The sequence below is a fragment of the Mirounga leonina genome, unplaced genomic scaffold, assembly GCF_011800145.1.
Source record: "Mirounga leonina isolate KUSES-001 unplaced genomic scaffold, KU_Mleo_1.0 Mir_174, whole genome shotgun sequence".
Taxonomy (NCBI): Eukaryota; Metazoa; Chordata; class Mammalia; order Carnivora; family Phocidae; genus Mirounga; species Mirounga leonina.
The window spans coordinates 12,749,772-12,757,939 of record NW_023270451.1 but is presented as its reverse complement, the minus strand read 5'-3'; positions in this window follow the sequence as shown (position 1 = coordinate 12,757,939).

Here is an 8,168-nt window from a genome sequence, read left to right as displayed (position 1 = left end):
TGGACTGATACTTAGGCGAAAATAGAAACTGTAATTCTATTCAGATTGTTGCGACTGTATTTTTATACTTTGCTATGTTTTAACTTCTGGCAATTATTAAGAAAAAATAATTATGAAAATGCACTTATTTTGTAAATTAAGATATCCATAATTTATCTCTGAATCTAAATGGTGTTTGGTGGGTATCTGTGTATAGACTTGAGAAACTCTTCAAAGATCGTTGTGTAGTGTTACTCATTGCCACATCTTTGCCAGTGTATTTTAACAGTGATAATAAAGGTAAAAGGGAAATGTTCCTGTTGAAACTATTATAGTAAAACTTTCCATTAGGATGGAAAATTAACTTATTTACCAGCCAATCAAGATTCCCTAGTGTTCTGAAAACAGCATGAAAGAAAATTCTTGAACAGTTAAAATACTAAAGAGTGCTGTTGACCTGTGAGACTTAATGACTTAAAATATAAATAGTAGCAGGAGATATTCCCATAATAGTTATACAGGTGTTTCACCTGATGACCTAAACTTCTCTGCTTCCCAAAGTTAAGTATGACACTTATCTGGGAAAATAATTTGCTCTGAAACATAAATACTAACGTACGAAGCTTGCAACTTAGGTTATTAAAACTCACTTGCATGTTGAGGATTTAGTGCCCGTAGTGGGTCCTCTTCTAATTAAGGCTTGATTTACCATAAAAGATACAATTCTTTCCGTACCGTACAAACTGTGAAAGGTGGAGGATCTCAAATAAACATCTGGCCAAGTGAGTCACCACCAATTTGTTAAGAGGTGAAATGCTGTTCTCCTTCAGTCTGCAGCTGCCTAGAGTTGCCGGGCTGATTAGCAAAGGCGACCTCATACTTGTTAAAGTCATGGTTTCTTACTACCGCTTTCTCTACTCTCCGTATTCTAATTTAGATATCTTATTCTCTGTGGTCAAACCTGCTGCACTTGATATGTAAATTTGGAGCATTTAAAATCTAACATGCAATACTTACAGGACAACTTTTCAAACCCTAAAATTAATAGCAGCCGAGCTCCTCCATTCTTCTTTTTCATCTAACATTTGTAGTATCTACTGCAGGGATTCTGAAGGGGTCATCTTTTCTTTCTCCAAGAGGGCATTTTAGAATCACTGTTTTCTTTCTCAACAATATCGACATGATGCCCTGGCTCCTCCTCATTTTCAATTCTGATGCCCAGAGGTTGGGCCAAACCCTGTGACCACAGAAGCTGGCTCCCTTGGGTGTGGATGCGGAAACTTGGCCTAGGAACCCTGACTTCCTGGATGTGCTTGCATTGGGCAATGCCAAATGTGGTATCTGATTTGATCTTAACAGGCTTTGGGAAGAGGGGGATGATCAACTTCATTTCTAGACAAAGAAGCTAAAATTTCACTTGTATTGCTACAAATTGTAGTCTTGTGCTTTAAACCTACATATCCTGTCTCATATAATACATGCATTTTCACAGTCGTGGTGGCTTTCTTTCTGGGAGTTTTATAACCACCATTCTTAATTTTTAAAACGAAAAAAAAAAAAGAACTTATTGCCTGCCATTTGGAAACACTATACATTAGGAAACCCTGTTAGAATGCTTATTTCAAACCCTATTAGCAACATACTATCATCATTTGAAGGCTGAGGAAATCTGAAGAGAGGTCTCTAATCTGAGAAGAAATACATAGCTGTATAATAATAATAATAATAATAATAATAATAATAATGATAATAATAATAATAATAAAACAATGACACTTCCCATGCTTTGAAGGAGGAGCCAAAGATACTCTCTTTCATGGGCTGTATATCATTACATTAGCAGCATTTTAAATGAGCAAATTAGAACTCTCTGTAATGCTACTGTCTACGCTCCGATACATGCTTATTTTCAGAGCATGGAAAACTAGTGCAATTATATCTGCAAATAAATTATTTCTACCAGACTATTTATTAAAGTTGTGAGATTTCTGGGCCACAATATTTTCACTACCTAGGATATTTTTCCTCTTACACTTTAATGAATTAATTAATTGACTAATTAATAGGTTAAACTTTACTCTGTGCTGAATGCTATGCTGAGCACTGAAAATAAGATTTTAAAAGTTTCTTTTCCTTTTTGAGATTAGAGTGTACTGAAGAACCTTATAAAGTAGTGAGAGCTATAATAGATATATGCACACAGCATCATAGACTCACAGAAGAGACAGCTCCTGGAATACTCATAAAACAATGTGAAAAATCATGCAAAACATTTTCTGTTCTTTCTTTCTTTTTTTCAAGCGATCTTATATCCTGAGTCCCTAATGCAAAATCCTCATATAGGCAGATTAACTTTAGGGGAATACAATAGCCTATAATCATAAGTAATCCAACAAAATATGTAGACAATCTGTCATCAGCTAGGGTCTTCCACAATAACAGAGAAGATAGTATATGAGGAATGAAAACAGATACAGGGTTTGATGAAAAGAAAATAGTAGTCTACCTCTGAAACTAATAATACATTATATACTAATTAATTGAATTTAAATTAAAAAAATAAAAATTAAAACAAATTTTAAAAATTAAAAAATAATAAAATAAAGAAAGAAAATAGCAGTAGAGCTATATTTTAAATAAGTAAATAAAGCCCTCTAGGCAAAATAGGCACAGAAAGCTTTGCAGACAGTTTTTATGCTTTGTGGTAGAAAGTTACCAAAAAATAAAATATAAACTGGCGCTCCTTACTGGGAATACATATCACTGTTCTCAAAAAACTTGGAATTTGTTTTGCAAGTCACAATGATTGACACCTACGTGATTCTCAAAATTTTGTTGAATGAACAGGTAAATACGAAATAAATAATGCAAGAAATATGGTAAGTAAAATGTTTTCACAGGTAACTGGATTTGAGAGTAAAGAAAGAGTCTATTTACAATCGCATCTCTGGAACCATGTGGGGTTTGCCGGGTTCCACACAGTGGCAAATGCCTTCAAACTCGTGTTGACAGCCTAAGAAATGGATTAGTATGTTGAGCTTGATTCACTCAAATTTAGTTTTCTTATTTCTCTAAACATTTTTATTTTGGCTTAACAGAATCGAAATAGGTTTCACAACATCATTAAATCTGTAGTAATTATTTAATATGTCAAAATGAGATCGCCAAACACTAAACCATCTGATTCTATCAAAACCAAAAAATCAAATGCCATTTCTACAAAGTTACACTGAAGAGAAATGCACTCACTTATTATTAAAAGCTGTAAGTTCAAAAAATTTTTATGCCTCAAATAGAGTTTTATAATATTCACTCTGTTAGGTGTTTGGGGGTCTTTGCTCTAAATTACCAAAGCCATGGATCAACTCTTAAAAAACAAGCATGGGAATCATCACATTATCATTTAAGTCCTCAAGTCAAACCATTTTCAACTTGAATCTGTAATTTAAGAAGAGTCAAGGTTGGGCATATTGGATGTTATTTCTCTTCTCATCAATACAGCAGGCATGAGAAAATGAATTTATGTTGATTGATTTTCAAAGAGATTTATTGTATGGATGGGCCCTGAGGAAAAATGAGGGAGATTTGAATTTTCTTCATAAATCATTTATTAATAATAATAATAAAAAATTGTTAGCTGATAAACAAGACATTTCCTAATCTCTCCCATAAGGTGACAAGTGCTCTTGTAGCCAACACAGTGAAATGAAACCTGGCATATCATTCTAACCCCGCCCCCATGCCACAAAGGAGAAAATAGGGGTGCATAGAACTGGACCAAATGATATTTAACACTTGAGACAGTAGAGAAAAGGGAAGAAAATAACTGAGGTCTTTTCTTCCTAACTCTTGCAATTTGGAGAAATCTGTGCCCTTGAAAACCAGAACGCACTGTAGATTTTGAGTCACCATTGCCAGACAATTGGGTTTGCCATTATAATAAACCCTTTTAAAGACCTTTCATTCTAGGTTTCAGCATTTCTGCTCTCCATCATTATCAGTTGCAAACTCTTTAAAAACATTTTTAAAAAAAAGGAGGGGGGAGGCCTGTGCCTAGAATATAGAGATTTTAGGAAACTTAACATCTGAGCTGAAACAGTGGGTAACAAAAGGAAACTATATGCATCTGCTTTGCCTGAGTCAGATGTAAAGTAATCCTTGAAACACCCCTACATAGTTTCTTCATCTTGTTTATTTAATACAGATCTGCCTATTTATTTATTCGGTGAGAAGGTGTGTGATATGTCTTTACTGAAAGCCAAATAATTAATAACTTCATATTCTGAAACACTCAACAGCCAACCTGCTCGTTTCATTGGTATTCCATGGATGCCTCATTTTTTCCCCTTCACTGCCTGGCCTGTACTGATCAGTATTAACAATGGGATTTTTGTCTCACTTGAAAACTTTCTTGTTCCATTTGAGTTGAGGTGGAGACACTTTAAAAAAAAAAAAAAGGCAAAAAAAGCAGGTATTTTGATATTTTCATTGTTTTGTTATTTCAATATGTTAATATTCAGGGACACTGCATTCACTTATCAGATAATCTGATAAAGAAGCTGTAAGTGATGACAAGCTCCTTAAAGAGAGGGTGGAAAAGAAAAACTCCCATGTTTAAAACATTTTAAAATGTTGAAAAATACGATGGCTTTAAGACATCAAAAGAAGAGAGACTAGATAAATAATCCTTCATGTTGCTCATAACTGGATTTTAGCCACTTCTGGCAGCTCTGATTCCAACCATAAACAAAATGTTAATGCATCCCTTTTTTGTCACTCTTTTCCATCCCCCACTCAAACTTGGTAACCCAATAAAACTCACCTACTCAGCCCCACAATTCAGATCCTCAAAGAAAGGGAATCTACCACCTCACCTTACCATTCAAGAACTTCCGCTATAATTTCTGATACCCTTAATTGTCTAAAACTTTTATTAAAATCTGCAGCCACAAGTAATGTGACTGGCCAGATTCTAATCTCCTGCATTCATCTAACATTTATCACTTCAATTCATTTGAAAAACAAGGAGTCTTTTGAGTTCCCTATTTACCTTAAAGTATCATGAACATTGATGTCACAAGAGAAAACACAAAACAGTTTTGTTTTGTTTTGGTTTTTTCCCAAGCTGTTACAAAATCATCCCAGAGGAGGGATGAGCTTACTTTCTTGAAATCTCCATTTATGGGGGTGGGGAGGGCGGGGGGAGAGAGGGGTGTGGGCAGGGGGGTTAAAGAGCAAAGGAAGAGTTAATGCTTCCCTAGAGAGTGAATTCCCTTTGCCTTTTACCAATTCCTCCTCTCAACTCATGCTTTCACATGTTGCTTATACTGAAAGCATTCACAAGGGTCAGATTCTGAAAAGTTTAACTTAATTTCTTAAATATTGCTTTTAACCTGCCACCCCCAGCTCCCAGTGACTACTACAGTAGTTCTCAAATCTATCATTTTTGGCTAGAACATAGAATGCATCAACTATTTCGTTTGCCCAATTAATAAGATGTCTTCTGATCTTCTAAAGAATGTTTTCACCCACGCAATTCTTTTTTAGAAAAAGAAAAGGTTTCAAATTCCCTGTACCAGAAAAACCCTCATTAAAAATGAATTTCCAACATGAGATGTCAGAACAAGGACAAATGTTCGACTACAACATTTGCTATAATTCTGTTGATCAGAGGCCTTTCTCATAGAACAATGAAGCATCCCTTGAAGAAAAAAAAAAGTAAGAAATAGCAGATGTTAGATGGAAACTAATATCAGGGTTTTTTTTTGTTTTGTTGTTTGTTTGTTTTTACGTGACTCAGTTGAGTAACACCTTGGAGAGGGTACCGAAAATTTATCTGTTTTTAGTACTGGTTAACCAACTCATTCTAAAATTCTGAACCCAGGCATTTCTGACCCAGTAGAAAAGGTCATCTACTTCTGTCAGAAGCACATATTTTGGGAGCAGTGCTCTATTCAACCACAATAAAACAGGGGTGGAGTGGGATTACAGGGAGAGGCAAGTGTGTTTACCAAAGTGCACCATAACTTCAGGTATATTTAATGCACTAAATTTTTAAATACATCTAAATTATATTTCTCCTTATATTCTTCTATGCACAAATATAGGAAGAGTTTTCTCCTACCACTCACAGTAAGATCCAGGGTATCTATAACCTGAGGAAGTACTTGGAATACCATCTCACAAGTTAGAACAATCATTTCTGCTCTTAAATTACAATGTTGGTGGCCATCCCAATTTGTTTCATAATAAATAAAATTCAGACAGCAGGCATTTAAAAAAATATCACATCGGTTTTATCCAATACATGCAAAGGTCAAAAATACATTTTCAGTGGAGAAAGGCTTTAATATGTATCTTCTCTGACTATACAGGACTTTGGGGTAAAACAAAATTTAACCAACCTGATGGGAAGTTGGAAGTGTTGTTTCTCTAGGAAATCAAGCACACCACCCAGAAAACTGTCACCCTCACTCGAAAGTCTTTGTAATCCATCTCAATATGGAGTGGGGTGAGGTTAAAAATTGCTGATTTACATGACAGAAATGTATATAACAGCCTGATCATCGTAGTAAGCACCTGCTCAAATTTGACTCTGTAGTAGGAGTTAATCACATCTGAAAAGTTGAAATTTAAACAGATATTAGGGATTCACCTGCAAGTAAAGTTAATTATAGCACATGATATAGACTGTGAGTTAGAGAATCATGGAATGAGAGACTACTTTGAGAAAAAAGCAAAATAAAATTTTTCATTTATGCCTTAAATAAAATTTAATGTTAAAGGTCAGTATAATATTTCTGACTTTTAAAGAGTAATAAATGATGCACTAAAATCAATGGCTAAGGTAAGAAATAGGGCAGACTTATTCATGCCAGAGCTTCGGCCACAGACTGTCAGAATAGGGAGTGATGTTCCTTGGGGGGTGAATCAAAATTTCAGTTTCACCCAGATTTTGAAAAGTTCTGATAAACACCCACCCAGATCCACCCCTACCTTGCTTCTACCTCAGCCGAGAAATATGTTTAACCTTCATTATCCTTTATGTGTTTGGGAGTATAAGAAAAATTTGAAAACGACTTGAACCCTGACGAAAGTCAAAGACTTCGAAAGAGGTAGAAATATAGATTCCAAATACTTTTGTATTTTTCAGGCATGTAGTTTTTCTTTTCTTTTCTTTTAAATTACAGTTAAAATATCTATGGCATGCCTACACTTTTCTATTATTTTATAATTTAATCAGTCTAGCACAGTTATGCTTACCCAAAGAATTTACTGTTTTCATACTTTTAAATACAAAGTCCACAGATAAGCAAATGTGAAGGTGAATTTATTAAGCTTTCAAACATTTGAAAAGACACAAAGATCATAAAACATTTAGAGGGTAAGAAAAATATCAAACAGATAAATAATGAAAGTGGGTTTTTTAATTATGTGTGTGTTTCTAAACATGGGGTGTCTGTGCTACCAAATTCCAGACTTCAACATTAATTTAAACTACTTGTTTTACAAAATTAAATAACTCTGTCCTGATTTTGTGGTTCAAAATCCAGACTGAATGTCTTTCCTCCCCATGGATTCAATTCTGATCCTCTTTTATCTGAATTTTACCTACAACCTTTCATTTTTTCCTGGAACACATCAGAATGTTTCAGAATTAGACATTACGCAAGTGAAATGGATACATTTCTAAATTTGCTTATCCTGTTTAGTTTTGACGAATATAAACTTGTTCCTCTACCCTAGGTACCAAGAGCTAGAGAAAAAATAAATATTTAAAGACATTTAAAATGCATATTAATGAAAATGGTGCAACTATTTAAGCTAATTATATGTGATATTTCAAAAGGTAATTCATTAGTCCAATCCTCTAAGTAATCCCGAAGTAACATGAATTCCTCTGTAGAATAAATGTCTATAGAGAGTAATCCATGGAAGACAGACAAGCCTCTTGTCGTTTGTAGCCTTAATCCATTGCCTAGAGCATGAAGAGTGCTCAGGATAACAAGTGTGGGAATCAGTAAAATCAACATTATTTTTGGATTTTATTTTCTTAACAATACTGACTGATCAATAGGCTTGCCGAAACTGACAAATACAATACGGTCAGTTTGATGAATCAATCTAGTGAAGTAGAGAGAATCCCTCCATCCCATCCCCCATTGTCCCTCCTTTAAATTCTCTTCATC